This window comes from Embiotoca jacksoni, unplaced genomic scaffold (genome assembly GCF_022577435.1).
Source record: "Embiotoca jacksoni isolate LCO1_2020_lvr unplaced genomic scaffold, fEmbJac1.0.p SCAF_84, whole genome shotgun sequence".
Taxonomy (NCBI): domain Eukaryota; kingdom Metazoa; phylum Chordata; class Actinopteri; family Embiotocidae; genus Embiotoca; species Embiotoca jacksoni.
This window is the reverse complement of record NW_027185441.1, coordinates 630,495-652,917: the sequence shown is the minus strand read 5'-3', so window position 1 is coordinate 652,917 and position 22,423 is coordinate 630,495. Positions and strand designations below refer to the sequence as shown.

Genomic DNA, 22,423 nt, shown 5'->3' with positions numbered 1-22,423 from the left:
CAACCAAGTCTAAAATCTATCCTTTGTCATTTCCAGATGAACCTGTGAGGAACATGAATCTAAAACTCTGACAGACTAAATTCAGTCATGAATCAAGATACTTTTACGTACATCATGTTCAGAAAGGGATTAAAACAACAGAGATGTCTGTGGAGTCGAACAGGAGCTGCATCACATCTGAATTAAACTGGATGGAACACACACACACACACACACACACACACACACACACACACTTCCATTCTCCACAGAAATAGGAACGTAGGGAGGAAAACAGCCATGTCTTCTATAAAAAGCCATGAAATCAGAGTGTGACTCCCACGTGCAGCTCGCAGCTGAAGGCGATCATCGCTGCTTCAAGAGGGGGGGGGGGTGTCAGGTCAGGCTTCATCCTGCTGCTGCTGCAGTCTCTGATGGACACGTGATGTTTCAACATTTACATGAATTGTCAGGTGGATGCTGACTGTTTCAGGGTTACGGAGGATCTGCAGGTTCAACCGTCGTGTTCGGAGAGATTCCGTGTTTCCGTCCATCAGAGACGAGTCGCAGACGACCAAAACACAGAAGTTTAAAGACATCCGGATCTTCAAGTGTTCACTTTACATCAGCAAGATGTCGTCACAACGTTCATGTCCTAAAACGTTCCCGTTATTGCAGAACGGAGACGACGTTGGAGCGACGCTGCACAAACAACGATCCCAGGAGCTACTGGACCAACGCTAGCTTATCTGAACTCTGTTCACGCTACTCGGACGTTTATCGAGACACAACGCTCAAACAGGCGAACGTTGGCTTGGCCACATTTTATTACTTCAGAATAGTGCGTTTGTGTGGAGGTTCAGACTGTTTGTGATGTCAGACAACATCGAAGCACTTCACTCGTTCTGTTTCTCAGACTTTTCATCGTTGCTGCTTTTATTCCGTTTGTAAAACCAGACACATGTTGAGGACATAAAACATTTTAATGTTTACTTTACTTGGGTTTTTTTTAATTGTTGTAAAATCTGAGTGAAGCTGAAATAAAAATTAAACAAACCATCAAACCGCTCAAAGAATCATTTCCAGATTTCCTTCCTTCCATCAGTCTCTTAAAAACGCTCAGAACACAAGTTCATGATGGAATAAAGGACAGTAAAACTCTCGTCCACCGACGTCGTCACGGTTCATCCTCCATATCAAAAATAAAACCTGACAGACAAACAGGAAGTTAAAACAAACACAGCAGACGAAAAACGAGCTGAAATCAATCAGAGCCCACACACACACACACACACACACACACACACACACACACACACACACACACACACACACACACACACACACAGAGCGGCCGGCCGAGGATTAGACGCAGTAGAACCAGTCTGATGAATGTTTACCTCCAATGTGGAACATAAAAAAGACGGACTATAGACGAAGTGTCCATTAAATAAGATGTTAAAAAGTCCTATTTTTAACCATGAAAGGTGTAAAAGTTTGAGACGATGCCTGGAAACACAACATCAGCACTGTGACACATTTGTGCTGCAGCAGGTCAAAGAAACTGAGATTAAAAATGACTGAAGATCAGGTGGTAAAGGTTTTAAAGTTTTAAATTGTTCTTGTTTCTAAAGCCCAGGAGGGGTCATAGAGAGAAAAACATTTACAAAGGGGCCCTCGGGCAGCACTGCATTAAAAACACACTATTCTGGAGTGGAAATCACTGCATGGGCTCAGGAACACTCTGAAAACCATCGTCTGTGAACACAGTTCATCGCTGCGTCCACAAATGATGTTAAAACTCTCCAAAGAAGAAACCAGATAGAAACATGATCCAGAAACACCGCCGCCTTCTCTGGACCGAGATCATTGAAGATGGACTGAGGTGAAGTGGACAACTGTCCTGAGGTCTGATGGACCACAATCTGAGATTCTGTTTGGAAATCATGGACGCTGCATCCTCCAGGCTAAAGAGGAGAGGGACCATCCAGCTTGTTATCAGCTCAGTTCTAAAGCCAGCATCTGTGATGGTACAGGATGCATTAGTGCACATGGCATGGGTAGCTTGAACATCTGGAAGGAAGCATTAATGCTGAATGATATATTCAGGTTTTGGAGCAACATATGCTGCCATCCAGACAACGTCTCTTTCAGGGAAGGTCTTGTTTATTTCAGCAGAACAACGTCCAACCACATTCTGCACGTATTCCAACAGCATGGTTCTCTAGTAGAAGAGTCCGCTGATAAACTGGCCTCCTGCGGTCCAGACCTGTCAATCATTGGAAACATCTGGAGCATCAGGACATGAACAATACAACAAAGGAGACCCTGAACTGTTGAGCAGCTGAAATCCTCCATCAGGCAAGAGTGGGACCACATTTCACTTTCTAAACTCCAGAAACTGATCTCCTCAGTTCCCCAACATTTCCAGAGTGTTGTTAAAAGAAGAGTTGATGCAGCTCAGTTTTACACATTAATGTGGAGAAACACATCACGAACATGATGACATGTTTAAAATGTCTGCAGGAGTCTGAACAGATAAAAAAGAAATCTGCAGACTTTCCAAAGATGTGTTTGGTTTCAGATAAAAATGAGGGACGGAGGTGGAAAAGTGCTCCGCCTACATCAGAGTTTCTATTTTTAAATATCCTGTTGCACAACAGAACAGCAGAGGTGGGAAAAACCACCGAGGAGAACACCTGGAGAGGAGCGGCAGGACGGCACGCTTCAACCTGCAGGCCACACTTCCATTAAAGACAAAAGTCAGAGTGCTCCTGAATGCAGCGTTGAGGGAGGGTTGGAGGGGAAGGAGGGGGGTCTGAGAGGTCTCCTTCTGCTCTGTCACACACATTATTTATTTCTCATTGTGCGAGGCCACCGGCCGTAAATGCGTCTGTAATTACCCACGATGCCGTCAGGTTAATGGAGGAAGCATTAGCACAGGGAGAGAGGGGGTGGGGGGATATTAGAGTAGATATTAGTGGTTCATTCAGTTTCCTGTGAATCTGTCTGCTTCCTGTTTGGATCAGACTGAAGTAAAAAGGGAAATTGATCATTTAAAGGTCGGTTCCTTCCAACAAAAGATGTACATCTTTAAAAACTCATCAATATATATTGTTTTATTAAAAAGCAGTTCTCGTGGGTGGGGCAGGAGGCGGGGCATTACTTCCACAGCTCCACCCTCCCCCCCCCCCCCCCGGTGACTACTCCACACCCTCTGGTTGTAAACGACGTCACCAGAACAAGAAGGCAGCAACATTTCTGACATGTTTCAGCTTCACATTTTTCGGCCATATTTATCTACAGACTGTGATTTTATCCACAAAGCACCTCAGCAACACTCGACGTACGAGTCGGACGGCACGAGGTCACGCTGACCTTCAAATACGGTCTGTTCCTTGAAGTCATCACGATCACAACATCACATCTGCAGCCTCCAACATCAGCAGCAGGACGAGGCCGAACAACACGGCAGGTGTTCAAATGAATCTCAGACTTTAACTCAGAGGACACGAAGAATAAAAAGTCTCCTGACCCGATGACATCACCGCGTTTCCTCCTCTGACATCATTGTTTACTCTTCTGACATCACCGCGTTTCCTCCTCTGACATCATTGTTTACTCTTCTGAGTAAACACCGCGTTTCCTCCTCTGACATCATTGTTTACTCTTCTGACATCACCACGTTTCCTCCTCCGACATCATCGTTTCCTCCTCCGACATCATCGTTTCCTCCTCCGACATCATCGTTTCCTCCTCCGACATCATCGTTTCCTCCTCCGACATCATTGTTTACTCTTCTGACATCACCACGTTTCCTCCTCTGACATCATCGTTTCCTCCTCCGACATCATCGTTTCCTCCTCCGACATCATCGTTTCCTCCTCCGACATCATCGTTTCCTCCTCTGACATCATTGTTTACTCTTCTGACATCACCACGTTTCCTCCTCTGACATCATCGTTTCCTCCTCCGACATCATCGTTTCCTCCTCCGACATCATCGTTTCCTCCTCTGACATCATTGTTTACTCTTCTGACATCACCACGTTTCCTCCTCTGACATCATCGTTTCCTCCTCCGACATCATCGTTTCCTCCTCTGACATCATTGTTTACTCTTCTGACATCACCACGTTTCCTCCTCTGACATCATCGTTTCCTCCTCCGACATCATCGTTTCCTCCTCCGACATCATCGTTTCCTCCTCCGACATCATTGTTTACTCTTCTGACATCACCACGTTTCCTCCTCCGACATCATCGTTTCCTCCTCCGACATCATCGTTTCCTCCTCCGACATCATCGTTTCCTCCTCTGACATCATTGTTTACTCTTCTGAGTAAACACCGCGTTTCCTCCTCTGACATCATTGTTTACTCTTCTGACATCACCACGTTTCCTCCTCCGACATCATCGTTTCCTCCTCCGACATCATCGTTTCCTCCTCCGACATCATCGTTTCCTCCTCCGACATCATCGTTTCCTCTTCCGACATCATCGTTTCCTCCTCCGACATCATCGTTTCCTCCTCCGACATCATCGTTTCCTCCTCCGACATCATCGTTTCCTCCTCCGACATCATTGTTTACTCTTCTGACATCACCACGTTTCCTCCTCTGACATCATCGTTTCCTCCTCCGACATCATCGTTTCCTCCTCCGACATCATCGTTTCCTCCTCCGACATCATCGTTTCCTCCTCTGACATCATTGTTTACTCTTCTGACATCACCACGTTTCCTCCTCTGACATCATCGTTTCCTCCTCCGACATCATCGTTTCCTCCTCCGACATCATCGTTTCCTCCTCCGACATCATTGTTTACTCTTCTGACATCACCACGTTTCCTCCTCTGACATCATCGTTTCCTCCTCCGACATCATCGTTTCCTCCTCCGACATCATCGTTTCCTCCTCTGACATCATTGTTTACTCTTCTGACATCACCACGTTTCCTCCTCTGACATCATCGTTTCCTCCTCCGACATCATCGTTTCCTCCTCCGACATCATCGTTTCCTCCTCCGACATCATCGTTTACTCTTCTGACATCATCGTTTCCTCCTCCGACATCATCGTTTCCTCCTCCGACATCATCGTTTCCTCCTCCGACATCATCGTTTCCTCCTCCGACATCATTGTTTACTCTTCTGACATCACCACGTTTCCTCCGACGACATCATCGTTTCCTCCTCCGACATCATCGTTTCCTCCTCCGACATCATCGTTTCCTCCTCTGACATCATTGTTTACTCTTCTGACATCACCACGTTTCCTCCTCTGACATCATCGTTTCCTCCTCCGACATCATCGTTTCCTCCTCTGACATCATCGTTTCCTCCTCCGACATCATCGTTTCCTCCTCTGACTGGTACCAGAACATGAAATCATGAGGTTTTATCCAGCTGAAAACAGTGTGAAGATTTTCAGACATATTTCTGTATCTGCTGTTTGTCTCTGCTGTTATCATGTTTATTTCTTTTCAACAAAATCCTCCTCCTCCTTTTTTATAATGATCAAGCCATCTGTCGCCACGGTAACGGGCCACACCGCATCCATTCGCCGATCACACTGACCGTCGAGCTGTAAACACGTTTACACGCAGCAGCTCTGAAATTAGTCAGCGAGTCTCTGCAGTGAGTCATGATGAGGAGGGAGGACCGTCGGACCAGGTGGAGGTGAGACGGCCTCCGTCAGAGCGTCAGGTGGAGGTGAGACAGGTATTACACTTTAAGGCACTTCTGCCTCATTTTTCAGACCCGGAAGCTACGAACAGTTTTATAAAAGACACATTTCCCATAATGCACTTGTCTTTTCCTTCCACCCACCCTGCCTGGTCCAGAACATCTTTAAAACTCTGCGCCTGCAGTTTGTAACAAACTCTCCCAGCAGTGATTATTGTGACGGCGAGTTATGGAGTCACTGATCCTCCGCCTGCATCAACAGATTTAACTCCAGTCGCACACGTCACCGATTTCAGAGAATTTAAACAACAACTTTCATTTCCTGAATCCAGTTTCACACTTCCTGTCCTCTGAACGTGGAGTCCATCGGGAGACGAGTTTCCTTCCTCGCAAAGACAAACCGACGATGCACTTCTACCAGGAGGAGGAAGAAGAAGAGGAGGAAGAAGAGGAGGAGGAAGAAGAAGAAGACGAAGACGAGGAGGAAGAAGAGGAAGAAGAAGAGGAGGAAGAAGAGGAAGAAGAAGAGGAGGAGGAGGAAGAAGAGGAAGAAGAGGAAGAAGAAGACGAGGAGGAAGAAGAGGAGGAGGAGGAACCATGTTAAAGCAGTAACAGCTGTAACGGGACCCCAGAGGTTGACAGTGTGTGTGTGTGTGTGTGTGTGTGTGTGTGTGTGTGTGTGTGTGTGTGTGTGTGTGTGTGTGGTCCATTCATGGATGTCTGTGAGCAGCTTCCAGCAGCTAAATGTGGAGATGCTTCCAGAGTTCGATCTGTTTTCCTGAAGTCGATCCGTCGGCGGTTCAGATGAGTTCAGATCCAACGACGAGCTACGAGCAACACAGGAAGTTCAAACACATCGTGAAGACGAAGACGAAGATGGACCTTCGTCAGCAGAAACTCTTGATCCGGTTTTAATTCTCATCTGCAGTCACGAGGTTTGAGGAGTGAAAGAATGAGACCGCTGCTAACGAACTCCTTCTGAGGAGTTCAGGCATCCACAGGGTGAAATATTTCATCAGGAGGAGCTGGAGGAGCACGGATGATGAAGAGGACGACTGGAGGAGCGCGGATGATGAAGAGGACGACTGGGGGAGCGCCGATGATGAAGAGGACGACTGGAGGAGCGCGGATGATGAAGAGGACGACTGGAGGAGCGCCGATGATGAAGAGGACGACTGGAGGAGCGCGGATGATGAAGAGGACGACTGGAGGAGCGCGGATGATGAAGAGGACGACTGGAGGAGCGCCGATGATGAAGAGGACGACTGGAGGAGCGCGGATGATGAAGAGGACGACTGGAGGAGCGCGGATGATGAAGAGGACGACTGGAGGAGCGCCGATGATGAAGAGGACGACTGGAGGAGCGCGGATGATGAAGAGGACGACTGGAGGAGCGCGGATGATGAAGAGGACGACTGGAGGAGCGCGGATGATGAAGAGGACGACTGGAGGAGCGCCGATGATGAAGAGGACGACTGGAGGAGCGCGGATGATTGGGCTTCTCCTCCTCGGAGCAGTTTTGACAAACAAAATCTCGAATGTCACAGAAAACTTTAATGACGTATTTTTTTTGTTTAGTTTGATTTGAACCTTCTGGAGTCATTTTGAATTTCACTGCTGCCTCCGATAACTGACGTCTCCTACGGAACCACGTAGTTTAGACTATAAAAGTGCAGTTCTTCAAATGTCCACCAGAGGCTGCAGCAGCAAGTCAGTCCCCACAAACCATGTTAAAACTTTACAGAGGAAATAAACATGTTTACAGAGGAAATAAACATGTTTATAGAATAAATAAACATGTTTACATCCTGGTACTAAAACAGTTCTGGTCTCTGCAGCTAATTTCCCTGTTCACGACGACTGTCCGAATTTTTGTAGAAAACGATTGACATGCTTTTGTCAGAGGGAACATCGGGAACAACAAACGAGCCGACACGTTTCCTGTCTTGTTCAAACTCGTCTCTTTTAGATTTCTTTCTCAGAAGCTGGTGGAGACCAAACCAGAGGTTTTTTGGAGACCGCCCCCAGTGGCCCTCGGTGGTATTACACTTAAAAAAACTTCTGCATTGACGAAGAATGTTTTTATGTACAATCTACGGTTGGTGCACTGCCCTCCGGTGGCCAAAAAACAACAACAATCACATGCTAATTTCACCAAAGAAGACAAAATGCTAAATATCTGAACACAAAGCTTCTGTCGCTGAACTTCCTCCAAATAAAATAAACTGCTTTTAGCTTTCATTGATTCTCACAAACACGATGGAAACAAGCTGCCACTCAAAACAAACAGCTGATCGAGGTGGGAATTGGACCAGCAGCTCCTCGGTTCTATCAGATATTAGTGTTTGCTTCAGTGTGTGTGTGTGTGTGTGTGTGTGTGTGTGTGTGTATGTGTGTGTATGTGTGCGGTGTGTGTGTGTGTGTGTGTGTGTGTGTGTGTGTGCGTGTATGAGTGTGTGTGTGCGGTGTGCGTGTGTGTGTGTGTGTGTATGAGTGTGTGTATGCGGTGTGCCTGTGTGCGCAGTGTGTGTGTGTGTGTGTGTGTGTGTGTGTGTGTATGCGGTGTGTGTGTGTGTGTGTGTGTGTGTGTGTGTGTGTGTGTGCGCGCGGTGTAGAGATATGAGTCTGCAGCCCTCGTTTATCTGAGTCTGACTCATGAGTGTCTCCTGTTCCAGGGTTTATCATGTATCCAACAGGAAGTAGGTCATCGGTCACGACCTCAAGATTTAGACAAATCAAATGTAGAGCGGATTATAAATCTGTGAATGATGTGATGTGAATACAAGAAAGAAATAATGTACAAGTATGTGTGTGTGGTGCTGTGAGGGGAGTAAGGCTCAGAGGATAAGAATGTAGCTCAATTAGACCTCCAACAAACAGGTCTCTCACACACACACACACACACACACACACATAATCCATCAGAAGCAGAGTTGCAGGCTGATCTGTGTTCAGGGGCAACAGATTTAAAACTGCTGTGTATGTGTGTGTGTGTGTGTGTGTGTGTGTGTGTGTGTGTGTTCTTCCTCACCTGTGTGTGTGTGTGTGTGTGTGTGTGTGTGTGTGTGTATAGTTCTGCAGGCTGTTACTTCCACTGTTGTCCTGAGCCGTCAATCAGTCCATCTCCTAATCCAGAGGTTTGTAAAAATCCATCCAGAGGGAAAGCTCTGCACGAGGAGGAGGAAGAGGAGGAAGAGGAGGAGGCATCGTCTCCTATCCAGAAGGTGTGTGTCTTTGTGAGGCTCACGTTAACAGCTTTGCAGAACTGTCCTCGTGCACGCAGGAACACACTCACTCCGCGTGGAGGAGCGCTCGAGGCAGCAGAGCTCCGGGGGAAGAGGCCGAGTCCGCGCGGAGGTCAGCCCCAGGACGGTGCACCCTGCTGGGGTAGGAAGAGCGAGGACGCCGGGCTGCCAGGTCCGCTGCGCGTCGGTTCATTCACAGCCGGTCGGTGTCTCCGCTCAGCTCCTACTGAAGAATGAGGCAGGCTGCAGCAGGACCAACCCCCCCCCCCCCCCCCCCCCACCGGGACAGGCCCCGCCTACCCGCTCGGCTCAGCCAATAGCAGCGGCCCCCTTCCTCTCTCTCTTCGGCTTCACCCCGGGAGCCAATCACAGGTATTGAACCTCCAGCAGGAGCAGACACGCGCTCAGTGAGGCTCATTCAGCCGCAGAGATATCCAGGATTGAGCCGCACCGGAGAGGTCTCCCAGCGGGTCAGAACCGAGTCAGAACCTGGAGCTCAGAGCAGAACAATGAGACCAGAGACACCCAGAGCCAAAGTCCATGCTTTACTCAGGAACTAAAGATTTCTATCAGATACTAACAGCAAAAACAGAGTAAAGATCCTTTTTTTTGGACTAATTTTTATGAATACCGGATTTATTTTTAAACATCTGTGATTATTTATTCATTAAAACCCTAAGATTTCTCTAAATCCATCGATCATTAAGGTGAAGTCAGTTCTGATCATAAACTGGATATTAAAGAGTTCGTAGCTTCAGGTCTGTAAAATGGTTCCGATCCAGAAGTGTCTTCAGCTGCAATACCAGCGAGTGCCACTAGAGGTCGGCTCCAAAAAGCCTCCGGCTCCATAGACTCCCATTCAACTTCTCTCATCAAATCCAAAGTGAATAAAATGTGTCCATCAGTTATCTCGGTGTTGTTAGCTAAAGTCACTCCTTCTTCTTAGTTTTCTGGAGGTCCATCTGAAAATAATCCCTCATTCATTAGAAAAGAAGATTCAAGAAGACCTGTTTTTGGGGGCGTGTCTGTTTGATTGACAGGCCTGTGGTGCAGTCAGGTTACAGCTATCGGTGGGCGGGACGTAGTATCGTCAGGTTTCCAATCAGGTTTTAGCACGCTAATCTTGCTAACCCAGGCAGGTTGTGGATCAATAACGACACAGAAACATTTTAATTAACGTCCGGAAGAGATTCAACTGATGACCGATGAACTTTAACTTCACGACAGCTGGAAGTTTCTTTGTTTATTTTTAAAGAGAAAAGTGCAAAGATGACTCCACTCATTGATGCTAATGCTAATGCTAACGTGGACCACAAACTTCTGCATCATTAAAACTTTATCAACCCGCAGAGATTTACAGAAGATGTTGGAGTGGGGGGATCAGATGTTGATCTTAGCTTTAACTTCCAGGTCCAGGCCGAAATCGAGGGCTCGTCCGGGATGTTCACGGCGGTCAGTTTCCTTGGAGATGAACTGCGATGAAGCGAGTCGGCTCACTGAAGACACGACGCCGCGGAGACAGACTGACCCAGAAGAGAGACATTTTCTACACCTTCAAAGCCGATATAATAAGAAGTCGCCACACCTTGACGGGTCTGCAGTTAAAAAAAAAAAGCTGTATGTGAGTGAATGGAGTGGATGTATGAAAAGAAAGAAACGGAGGTGGGAAGAGAGAAAAGAAAGACTTCAATGAATGCATTAATTTGATGAAACATAAAGTCAGAGCTGCCAGGGATTAAAACCCAACACAGTAAAATCCGGGTGGAGGTGGCGCAGCCTGCAGCTGTTGCACATCACTGAGAAACCATCTTTTCAAGGCCACAATGAATCTCAGCTCTGATGTGAAGCACGCCGGACTGAAAGGAGGTCTGCTTCATAAAACAGCTGCGCAATAATGTGACATATTTTTACAGCTCAGTCTCAAAGTGAAACAAAATAGAATTAGTTGAATCTGGTTTGATGGCTGTTGAGGGTCTTTAGTCGAGGAAGTCATCACATAAACACACAGGCACTGACTTCAGCAGGAAACTGAATAAGAAGTCAATCTGCTGCTTCACTGGCTGTGATTATCTGTTGTTGTTGTTGTGTTTGTTCTCGCTTGTGTTTACCCAATAAACTGCACAAAGTGGAATACACAACTTTTTATCACCTAAAAACAAACCTTGAATAGAAATCATTGATCCGTGTGATATTTCTGATTTCTGCTCGTCACTGTGCTGCAGAAACAGTCTGTATTAACAATAATGTGACTGTTGGGGAAGAGTTTCAGGTTGTTACGTATTTTCCATGAGACTCACAACAGTCAATTGTTTACCTGCTAATAACATTTGAGTTTCCAGAAGTTGTACATTTAGCTCAACAGTTCTTCCTCGCAGTTCAGGCTGTTATATTCTTCTGCTTTTTTCTGTTTTTCATTGTTGTATTTCTGTTATTGACCTAATTTCTGAGGAGCCGTTTGTTTCCAGCTCAGTGTGAGAGTCTCTACTGTGTTTCTGTCCTCTGATCTCTGTGTCTCACTGTGGGCGGAGCTCCACCTCGGCTGCACTGACATGGTGCAGAGCAGAGAGAAGATTGTCCTCTCGTTAACCCATCGCGCAGAGCTTTGTTCTCTCAGACAGTCTACAGAATAAATACCTAAAAAGAAAAAAAAAAAATTATGAAATGGAAATGAGGTTGTTTGTCTTTTTTTGTTGTTGCCTGTTTGTGAACGCTGACAAACCAGGAAGTGGAATGATTCCAAAATGGGAACTTTTTGACCAGAGGTCGGCTCCAAAAAGCCTCCGGCTCCATAGACTCCCATTCAACTTCTCTCATCAAATCCAAAGTGAATAAAATGTGTCCATCAGTTATCTCGGTGTTGTTAGCTAAAGTCACTCCTTCTTATTAGTTTTCTGGAGGTCCATCTGAAAATAATCCCTCATTCATTAGAAAAGAAGATTCAAGAAGACCTGTTTTTGGGGGTGTGTCTGTTTGATTGACAGGCCTGTGGTGCAGTCAGGTTACAGCTATCGGTGGGCGGGACGTAGTATCGTCAGGTTTCCGATCAGATCGGTCAGATCCAGCGCTGGCTCCTCCCCCAGCTCGTCCAAATATGGTCACTTCCTGCTCCAAACACACTCCGAACTATCAAGATGGTGACGGACAGAATCTGAACTGGAGGATTCATAATGTTCACAAACCAATGATGACATCACTGACGGATGATGACATCACTGACGGTTGATGACATCACTGATGGTTGATGACATCACTGATGGTTCTGAACACAGTTAGATGGAAGAAAGTAAGAAAGGCTAAACCAGGTTACAGAGCAGATTTTAAAAAAAATTTTAAGGAATTTAAAACGGCCTTTTTTGTGTTTGTGAACATCACTGATGATGCAGTTACCATGACACCAGTGTTTATACGTGCTGAACCAGATTTCTCAGAACACTAATGTCTCCTGATTGCCTCTGATGCTCATGCAGCATGCTGACTCAGCTGAGTGTTAGCACGTAAAGACTGATATGAACCAACACTCGTCAACCACAGACGACAGCCGACAGCTCGTCATCCTGCCGGTGTTATGAAGCGGTCAGCGGTGGAGGACAGAGACGCTCTGCTGCCTCAGACAGAAAGAGAGACGAAGAGGAGCTTCTACTGAGAAACAACGCTTTAAAAAAAAAGAACAACAGCTGTGAGTGGTGATAAAACAGAGACAGACAGCGAGAGAGTTTACAAACCAGATCCGAGCATGAAGAGGTGAAGCAGCGAAAAACCGGCAAATCATAAATTATTCAAAGACAAGTTGTTTTTATAAGAGCCAGAAAAAAAAGAATCAGATGAGGACAACTTTTACTGAGCTGCAGCTCAACTGTGACACAAGCACTTTCAGTGCACACACACACACACACACACACACACACACACACACACACACACACACACACACACACACACACACAAACTCAAGGTGAGGCTGACGATCCCGAGCAGGCTTCGTATGCAAATAGCCCATATGTGCAGCGACTCTGGACACACACAAGGTGACGAGTGTGTGTGTGTGTGTGTGTGTGTGTGTGTGTGTGTGTGTGTGTGTGTGTGTGTGTGCGTGCATGAGCACAGCAGGCTGGTGTGACAGCTCTTCACTGAACTGACTGGGATTTTGTTCATGTTTGGGGTCAGAGTTTAGATCGGAGGCCTCGAGGACAGCTGGATGACGGTCCTGAGAAGTCCTTTACTGTACACACAACACACACACACACACACACACACACACACACACACACACATACAGGTTTATAATACGACTGACCTTCTCTGACCCGCCTGCTGTCTCCACAGCTTCTCTTTTCTTCTTCTTTTACACCTAAAACTTTAACGATGTATTTTTTGGTTTAAAGTTTGATTTTAACCTTCTGGAGTCGTTTTTTATTTCACCGAGGATTCTGATTTTTGTTAGATACTAAGATACAAGATAGTAGTAGTTTTATTTATTTTTAATGATTTTGTGCAAACACCTGCAGTTCCTCAAATGTCCAGTAGAGGCTCCAGCAGCGAGTCAGTCCCCACAAACCATGTTAAAACTTTACAGCAGAAATAAACATGTTTACGGCAGAAATAAACATATTTACAGTAGAAATACACATGTTTACCGCAGAAATAAACATGTCTACAGTAGAAATACAATTTTTTTACAGTATTAATAAACATTTTTACGGCAGAAATAAACATGTTTACAATAGAAATAAACACATTCACAGCAGAAATAAACATCGTTACAGCAGAAATACACATTTACAGTAGAAATAAACATGTTTACGGCAGAAATAAACATGTTTACAGTAGAAATAAACATTTTTACAGTATAAATAAACATATCTACGGCAGAAATAAGCATGTTTACAGTAGAAATAAACACATTTACGGCAGAAATAAACATGTTTACAGTAGAAATAAACATGTTTACAGTAGAAATAAACATTTTTACAGTATAAATAAACATATCTACGGCAGAAATAAGCATGTTTACAGTAGAAATAAACACATTTACGGCAGAAATAAACATGTTTACAGTAGAAATAAACATGTTTACAGTACAAATAAACACATTTACAGTATAAATAAACACATTTATGCCAGAAATAAACATGTTTATAGTAGAAATAAACGCATTCACAGCAGAAATAAACATCGTTACGGCAGAAATACACGTTTACAGTATAAATAAACACATTTACAGTAGAAATAAACATGTTTACGGCAGAAATAAACATGTTTACAGTATAAATAAACACATTTACGGCAGAAATAAACATGTTTACAGTAGAAATAAACATGTTTACAGTACAAATAAACATGTTTACAGTATAAATAAACACATGTATGGCAGAAATAAACATGTTTACAGTAGAAACAAACTTGTTTACGGCAGAAATAAACATGTTTACAGTAGAAATAAACATGTTTACAGTAGAAATAAACATATTTACGGCAGAAATAAACATGTTTCCAGTACAAATAAACACGTTTACAGTAGAAATAAACACATTTATGGCAGAAATAAACATGTTTACAGTAGAAATAAACACATTTACAGTAGAAATAAACATGTTTACGGCAGAAATAAACACGTTTACAGTAGAAATTAACACATTCACAGCAGAAATAAACATCGTTACGACAGAAATACATGTTTACAGTATAAATAAACACATTTACGGCAGAAATAAACATGTTTACAGTAGAAATAAACATATTTACAGCATAAATAAACGTGTTTATAGTATAAATAAACATTTTTACAGTAGAAATAAACATATTTACAGCAGAAATAAACATGTTTATAGTATAAATAAACATGTTTACAGTAGAGATAAAAAAAAAATGTACAGTAGAAATAAAAATGTAAACAATATTAACATCCGGAACGACTAACAAACCTCGACCTAGTGTGACATCATTGAAGAACTGCGATGGGACACTGTGCGACGAAAAGTCGAGCATGTAAAAAAAGATTCTGACGTTGACGCATATGGTCCGGGTCATACTTGGAGCGTTGCCAGTCTCCCGACAAAGACACTATGGCACTTTGATTTAGTCTGATAGAGTTACCATGGTGACAGACAAACATATCGTGTAGTCTGATTGTGGCATCTGTAACGTAGAAAACAGGCCATACCGTTGTGCTGCATAATAGTACAACAAATACATTTTGTAGTCTGAATTCGGCTTTAGTTCCACAACGTTTAGATTTTACGTGGTTTTTTACGTCTTTCTAGTGACCTCAGATGGAACTTGGCATCGGATTACGAACAACTTTACACTCATCTATTATGGAATTTCCTAATTTTTTATTAAAAACCACAGCAACTAACACTTTCTCCGTTTCCTGTATAGTTCACCGAAAAACACCAAACTGCTTCTATAACTGTTTGTTCCTGGGAACACGGCGACGACTCACACAGGAGTCACAACACCACCAAGGAAAACATCCAAAGAACTCAAGGCCTGTCTCACCTCCACAAAGGTCAGAGGTCATGACTACACTGTAGAAGAAGAAACAAGTACATGTGGCAAATTTTGTTGTTGTTGTTGCGGCATTTATGAAAAGATTTCACATATCTATGAGTTCGATGATTCATCCCATATATTTTCTTCTTCAGTCAATGCCAGAGTAAATAAATAAATAAATTCACAGATTTCTGTCCAAAGGAACACTTTTAAATTGCATTTTTTTTTTTTTTTTGTAACTATGACGATGATCCCTGAGCGCGCTCAGTACGTCTCTGACTCCTTTTTTTATTCTGTTGCGACACACATTCCCCTGAGGTTACAATCAAGGTTTTCCAACAACTCCAAGGACGAGTCGTCACGTGACTCCACGTCACATGTTCACGCAGCGTGTTTGTGTGTCTGCAGCCGACAGACAGACCTTTAATATTTAATAAGCTGCCAGATGGCACAGCAGAGCCTCTAATAACAGTCTTTAATAAAGGTAGTCAAGCAGACCTCTGAGTGTGTGTGTGTGTGTGCGTGTGTGTGTGTGTGTGTGTGTGTATGTGTGTGTGCGTGTGTGTGATTGGATGGTGAGTGTTGGGGCTCCAGCGATCAAAGACCCAACTCCAATGGCAGACACACGTCAAGAGCCAGACGCACACATCAATAATTCATCTCTCTCTCTCACACACACACACACACACACACACACACACACACACACACACACACACACACACACACTGCAACTGCAACTGCCAAAAATGTGGAGTTACACTGAGACAAAGAAGATGGGAACATGAGACACAAAACGAGAAGAAATTATCTGAATTAACGTTCAGATAATTTTCAGATTTTCACTTGTTAAATTTCCAGTGAAACCTGAAAGGAAGTTTTTTGTACGTCTTCAGCCTGAAGGATGAATAAAAAAGGTTGTTTTCTAAAGTTTTTTCTTTGGATCTTAAACTTTATCAGGAAGTCTGTCTGAAGCCGGAAACCTTTTTTTTTTCAAGGAAGTGCCGAATCAAATAATATCAGACAACAAATGAAACAATAATGAAGTTAAATTTGATCTTTACAAACGTTACAAATTCACTTCAGGGGGTTCACAGTCTGTTCAGCATCAGCTCGCAGACTCTCGATTCAGATCAGAAAAACTACCAAAATAAAACAGAAGAAACATCACGAAGAATGAGGATTCTGTGGTGGAAATCACTGCATGGGCTCAGGAACACTTAGCTGCTGGCACGCGTGTTTTTGACCCAAAATTTGCTGTTTCTGTGCTCCAGTTTCAGGTTTCCATGGTAACATCACTAATGCTCTCGTACCAGCGGTCACGTTAACGTGGTGAACTCAGTGATGATGATGATGATGAAGAGACGACACTCTGAATACTTCCCGATGGAGGTTGTTGGTCCTCCTGCTCCGTGCTGCGTTCAGGAACACTCTGAATACTTCCCGATGGAGGTTGTTGGTCCTCCTGCTCCGTGCTGCGTTCAGGAACACTCTGAATACTTCCCGATGGAGGTTGTTGGTCCTCCTGCTCCGTGCTGCGTTCAGGAACACTCTGAATACTTCCCGATGGAGGTTGTTGGTCCTCCTGCTCCGTGCTGCGTTCAGGAACACTCTGAATACTTCCCGATGGAGGTTGTTGGTCCTCCTGCTCCGTGCTGCGTTCAGGAACACTCTGAATACTTCCCGATGGAGGTTGTTGGTCCTCCTGCTCCGTGCTGCGTTCAGGAACACTCTGAATACTTCCCGATGGAGGTTGTTGGTCCTCCTGCTCCGTGCTGCGTTCAGGAACACTCTGAATACTTCCCGATGGAGGTTGTTGGTCCTCCTGCTCCGTGCTGCGTTCAGGAACACTCTGGACTTATTGGTCCTCCTGCTCTGTGTGCAGCACCGTGCTGCATTCAGGGACACTCTGAATTTATTGATCCACCCTCATATTTCCCATTGAATCAGGATATGCTGTCTTCAGGATAAAAACCCGACCTGTCTCTGAAACAAACCTTCAGTCAGAAAAAAACAACTTCTGTTGTCAACCCTTCGAGTCCTAACAGCCTCTACGACGTACAGGCTGCCTCAGAGTATTAGAGAAATAACATTCAACACAAGCTTTAGTTAAAGAAGCCGACACTGCAGGATTTTAATCTTTTCAACTCAGATGTTTTCTTAGAAAAATGTAAATAAAGCAGAAAACAGGTCAATGTAAATATCTGCATTCAGACTGTCGAGTCCTTTAAATGTAGTTTCTCATTGATAAAACATAACGCCACACACACTTTCCCCCAGAACAGACACTCAGGAGATGATAATAAATCCAAGTTGTGGTGCTTTCAGGTGTCGGCAGTGGAGCTTTTGATCAGCATCAGTTATTCATCAACCCGGATGACAAACAGAGCAGCTCGCGTCTGCCAGACACGAGGACACAGCAAACAAAGCAGGAGACGGAAAGTTTGTCTGTGGAGCTCCTCTCAGCAATGAGGCGAAACCTCAGGGAATAAAAAAACAGACATTTACACGTGATTCAAGAATAAAGTCCAGGTTTCATCTGGTCTGATGTCCATGTTAGTCAAAGCAGGTCTCCTCTTCTTCTTGGTCTTCTTCAGCCGTGAAAGACACCTTTTCATCATGTCGTTCACGGAGCAGGAGGACCAACAACCTTCATGAGGAAGTATTCAAAGTGTTCCTGAACGCAGCACGGAGCAGGAGGACCAACAACCTCCATCAGGAAGTATTCAGGGTGTTCCTGAACGCAGCACGGAGCAGGAGGACCAACAACCTCCATCTGGAAGTATTCAGAGTGTTCCTGAACGCAGCACGGAGCAGGAGGACCAACAACCTCCATCTGGAAGTATTCAGAGTGTTCCTGAACGCAGCACGGAGCAGGAGGACCAACAACCTCCATCAGGAAGTATTCAGGGTGTTCCTGAACGCAGCACGGAGCAGGAGGACCAACAACCTCCATCAGGAAGTATTCAGTGTCGTCTCTTCATCATCATCATCATCACTGAGTTCACCACGTTAACGTGATCTTCACTTTATGCTTTTTTCCCTCATATCTAATCTCTACTGCCACCACCAGATAATCATGAATATCCCCATGCACACACTTAAACTCCCTCCGGTAGTATCCGGGCTGCCCACACCTCCAACATTCCTGCCCTGGCTGTTGAGGACCCCCCTGCAGGTTGGGAAGAGTGCCGGGGCCGGCAGGCCCCGAGGAATCAGGGAACCGAGGGGGGGGTTAGTGACCGAGAAGCCGGCAGGGGCCGAGCCACACTGTTGCTGGATCCTCCTCCGCGGCGCGAGAATTGGTCGGGCTGAAGCCGGTGGTCGACCGCCATCCCCCTGCCCGCTGGGATGAACCGTGAGGTGGTCTTCGGCCAGGGCGATGGCCGCCTCCAGCATCGCCGGCCGGTGGCAGCGGACCCATGATGATGTCCTGGCCGGCAGCCCCTCCATGAACTGCTCCACCACGACCTTCTCCACCACCTCCTCCCCGGCTGCAGCCATCTGGTTACCGAGTCCCGTAGTCGCTGCGCGTATGCAAATGGGCGGTCCCCGGGCCCCAGCCCAGCCTCTCGAAAGTTTTTTCTGTGATCCTCCGGGGCCCAGCCGGTCCCTGATGACCCCGGGCGGCAGCCCCGGGGCCGCTGTCTGCGCTTCTCCCGTGAGGAGCGGCAACAGCTGCACCGCCCACCTCCGCCGGCGGCCATCGCCTCAAACATTTCCAGGAACGACTGGACCTCATCTGCAGGCGCCATCTTATGCATCACCACCCCTGACAAAGATGAGGGTCCTGGCGCCGGTGGAGCCGCAGCCGGCCTGGCCGCGACCTACTCCAATGCGCGGCTCTGTCGCTCCGCTTGTGACTGCAGCGCCCCCTGGAGCTGCCGGTTCGCCTCCGCCTGGTCGCGTTGCATCGCCGCTCTCCCGCTCAGCATCTGCCCCGGCGTGACGACCGGCTGCGTCGGTACTTGGTTGGGCTGCCGTCTGTTTCCATGCCCCACGTTGGGTGCCAGTGTAGCAAGCGTGTGCTACGGTGCGGTTCCTTGGACACAGAGTTGAGTTCAAACGTATTTATTTTTCAGGCCAATCGACCCCTCCCTGTCACGGCGCTCTCCTGCCCTGCCTCCGATCGTCCGTCCAGTCACTGCTTCTCTTCCCTCCTCTCCAGGTCCTGCTCACTTATCAGGGAGAGACAAATCTGTCATGATTGACCTCAGCTCTTCCCGGCACCGTTCCCTGAACCACTCCCCCCCTGCCTCCCCCCTGCAGCTGAGCTAACCACACCCCGCCACCACCACGTTAAAATCCACGATCCGTAAATTTATCCACGACGATGAACATAATTGGGATAAATGACTTGATCCTCTGTTGTTTGCAGTGCGGGAGGTCCCCCAGGCCTCGACGGGATTTTCTCCCTTTGAACTGCTGTTTGACAGGAAACCACGAGGGGTGCTCGACCTGCTTAAAGAAAACTGGGAGGAAGGGCCGAGCTCCAGCAAAAGTGAAATTCAATACGTCCTGGACCTGCGAGCAAAACTCCACACACCGGGTCAGATGTCACGTGAGAATTTGCTCCACGCCCAGGAACGTCAACAACAGCTGTACAACAGAGTGACCAAGCTGAGGCAACTCACACCGGGAGAAAAGGTATTTGTATTGCTTCCTTCTTCCAGCTCGAAACTCCTCGCCAAGTGGCAAGGACCCTTTGTGGTCACACGGCGAGTAGGGGACGTTGACTATGAAGTGGTGCGATCTGCAGGTATTTTACCACATAGGTCCTGATGAGATGAGCGCTGAGGATCGTGTTTCATCTGACTGGAACTCTGATGGGAAGTCTTTTCGTGGCCAAACTTGTTTTCACATGCATGTGGAATATTTAGACTCAAATTTGATGTTTAATTAGCAGCAAAATGCTAAAATGAAACAAACCATTAATGACAGATGTGGGCTGTTGAGATTGGAGACTTAAAAAACGAAACATCTGAGCAATAAAACATAATAAATATTCAACAGCAAACATTAAATGGGATGAGAGGAAAATAAAAAATCTGCTTCTGAAGTTTGCTGCCAAAAAAACATCCATTTCTCACCATCCAGCTTCATTAAGACCTGTTTTCTAAAATAACACACCAGGGGATGTAGAGCTGTTGGTTGAAGTACCTCAGTGCACCTGGGCACGGTCCGGTTGTTGCTGTTACTGAGGTTCCTACGGCAACACGTTTATGTATATTTCCATCACTTTAATTTAATTCAACAATAAAATCTTCATCTTTTTTTCTCATCTGAAGTTTGGTTGCTTGATTTCAGTCACATTACGTTCCTGTAAATGTTTCACAATAAAAGCCTTGTTTAGAAATAAAAGGTTTTTGTCTGCTGAAACATAACTGGACTTTTAATTTGAAACAAATGCAGGAAGTGTTTGTAAAGGCGTCACTTTAAGAGGGCAAATGGGAGCGGATCAAATCGTGGCTCAGAGTTTGATATTGTGAATCATCCAGGTATCATTTGATGTTTTTGAGATTCGCAGCTCGTCGTTCAGCTGAATATATTTCAGGTATCTTTGACCTGACGTATCCTCGCTGCTGCTTGGTTTTATTGTTTTCTGTCTGTAATTGTTTTTTGTCATTAAAAATAAAACGTCGGTGGAGAGCTGAAGAGTGAAAGTGAAGAAGAGGAACACTTCCAGACGCTCTGATTCATCGAGGACGGTTTTCCATCCTGATGACAGCTCGCCAGTATCACCAATTCATTCCATTTCCAGAGGCTCCTGCATTGGCTGCGTACCCTCTGATCCATCCCATAGAAACGCCAGTGTGTGTGTGTGTGTGTGTGTGTGTGTGTGTGTGTGTGTGTGTGTGTGTGTGTGTGTGTGTGTGTGTGTGTGTGTGTGTGTGTGTGTGTGTGTGTGTGTGTGTGTGTGTGTGTGTGTGTGTGTGTGTGTGTGGTGCTGCGCGGTGACTTGGCTGTGACCTCCATTACAGAGCGACGGCGGCGTCCCGACGAGCTGCAGCAGCTTCACATCCCAACGATGGTAAAACCAAAAGGTCAACCGACGAGGAAACTCCGACAAAGATGGAACAAAGTTTACACCTCTGCTCCCTCCAAAATTAAAGCTGCTCCACCACATCGAGACATGTTTTCTATGTAGGTTTATTGATTTCTGTTGTTGTTATTTGATTATTTAACCTGTAAAATGTTGAGAAAAGAATAAAAACAACAGCAGCAGCTGAACATGTACCAGCAAAACACTCAAAAATATTCAGTTTCAAATGATCAGAAAACAGAAAATTAAGTGAAAACCTGACAAAAGTAACTCTTTTACTTAAATCATTCATTTGGGGTGAAAATTGAAATATTTGGTTTGCTACCAAAAGAGTGAATATTTGAAATCAGGAAAATAAGACGGAAGTTATAGATTCTTGTGAAATGTGGGTAAATAATAAAATTCAAGGGAGATTCTAAAACATAAAATATAATTACATAAAAAAAACATAATTAAACGTGTTATCATTTTACAAATGCTTGTTATTAATTTGTCATTGAATTCTTTTAATTTGTTAAAACCGCTACTAAGGAAAATCAACCTTTAGCTTAGCACTTAGCGACATCTGCTGTTGTCCCTCCTCGCTCGGTGAGTTTGAATTATTCCTTCAGGAGAAACAAGCTCCTCATGAATGTTGTTTATTGGCAGGCGACTGAATTTAAATGTATTAAAATGACAAATTTCTCTGGTTTGAATATTGTGGACACATCTGGGACGATGTATTTGTTTTTTCAACATTTAAGTCTGGAAAAGTTTGATATTGAACTCTAAAAAACAGCAGATTTATACTTTTAAACTTTATTTATAGTGTTCAAGCTTTTATATAACGAAGATGTTGAATTAACCAGGAGACTCCTGACGTGATGTAAAAGAATAAAAATAAACTTCTCTCCGTGTTCAGGCTGCTCCTCGTTATCTCGTCGCTGCCCCCCTCCCCCTCCACCACCACCTGTTCCTCCGCCCCCTGCTGAACCCCTCCCCCC

General features: G+C 45.2%; 1 protein-coding gene across 2 annotated transcripts in view; it reads right to left on the bottom strand.

Annotated features, from left to right (window-relative positions):
* The window catches only part of large2 (LARGE xylosyl- and glucuronyltransferase 2), a 61,194-nt gene extending 52,086 nt beyond the window's left edge, over nt 1-9,108 (bottom strand). The window contains exon 1 of one of the 2 annotated variants that reach the window (XM_069139623.1): nt 8,692-9,108. The gene's annotated coding sequence lies outside the window, so the exon portion shown is untranslated. The remainder of the gene's footprint in view (nt 1-8,691) is intronic. The other variant, XM_069139624.1, reaches the window with a different exon arrangement.
* Nucleotides 9,109-22,423: the final 13,315 nt, after the last annotated feature.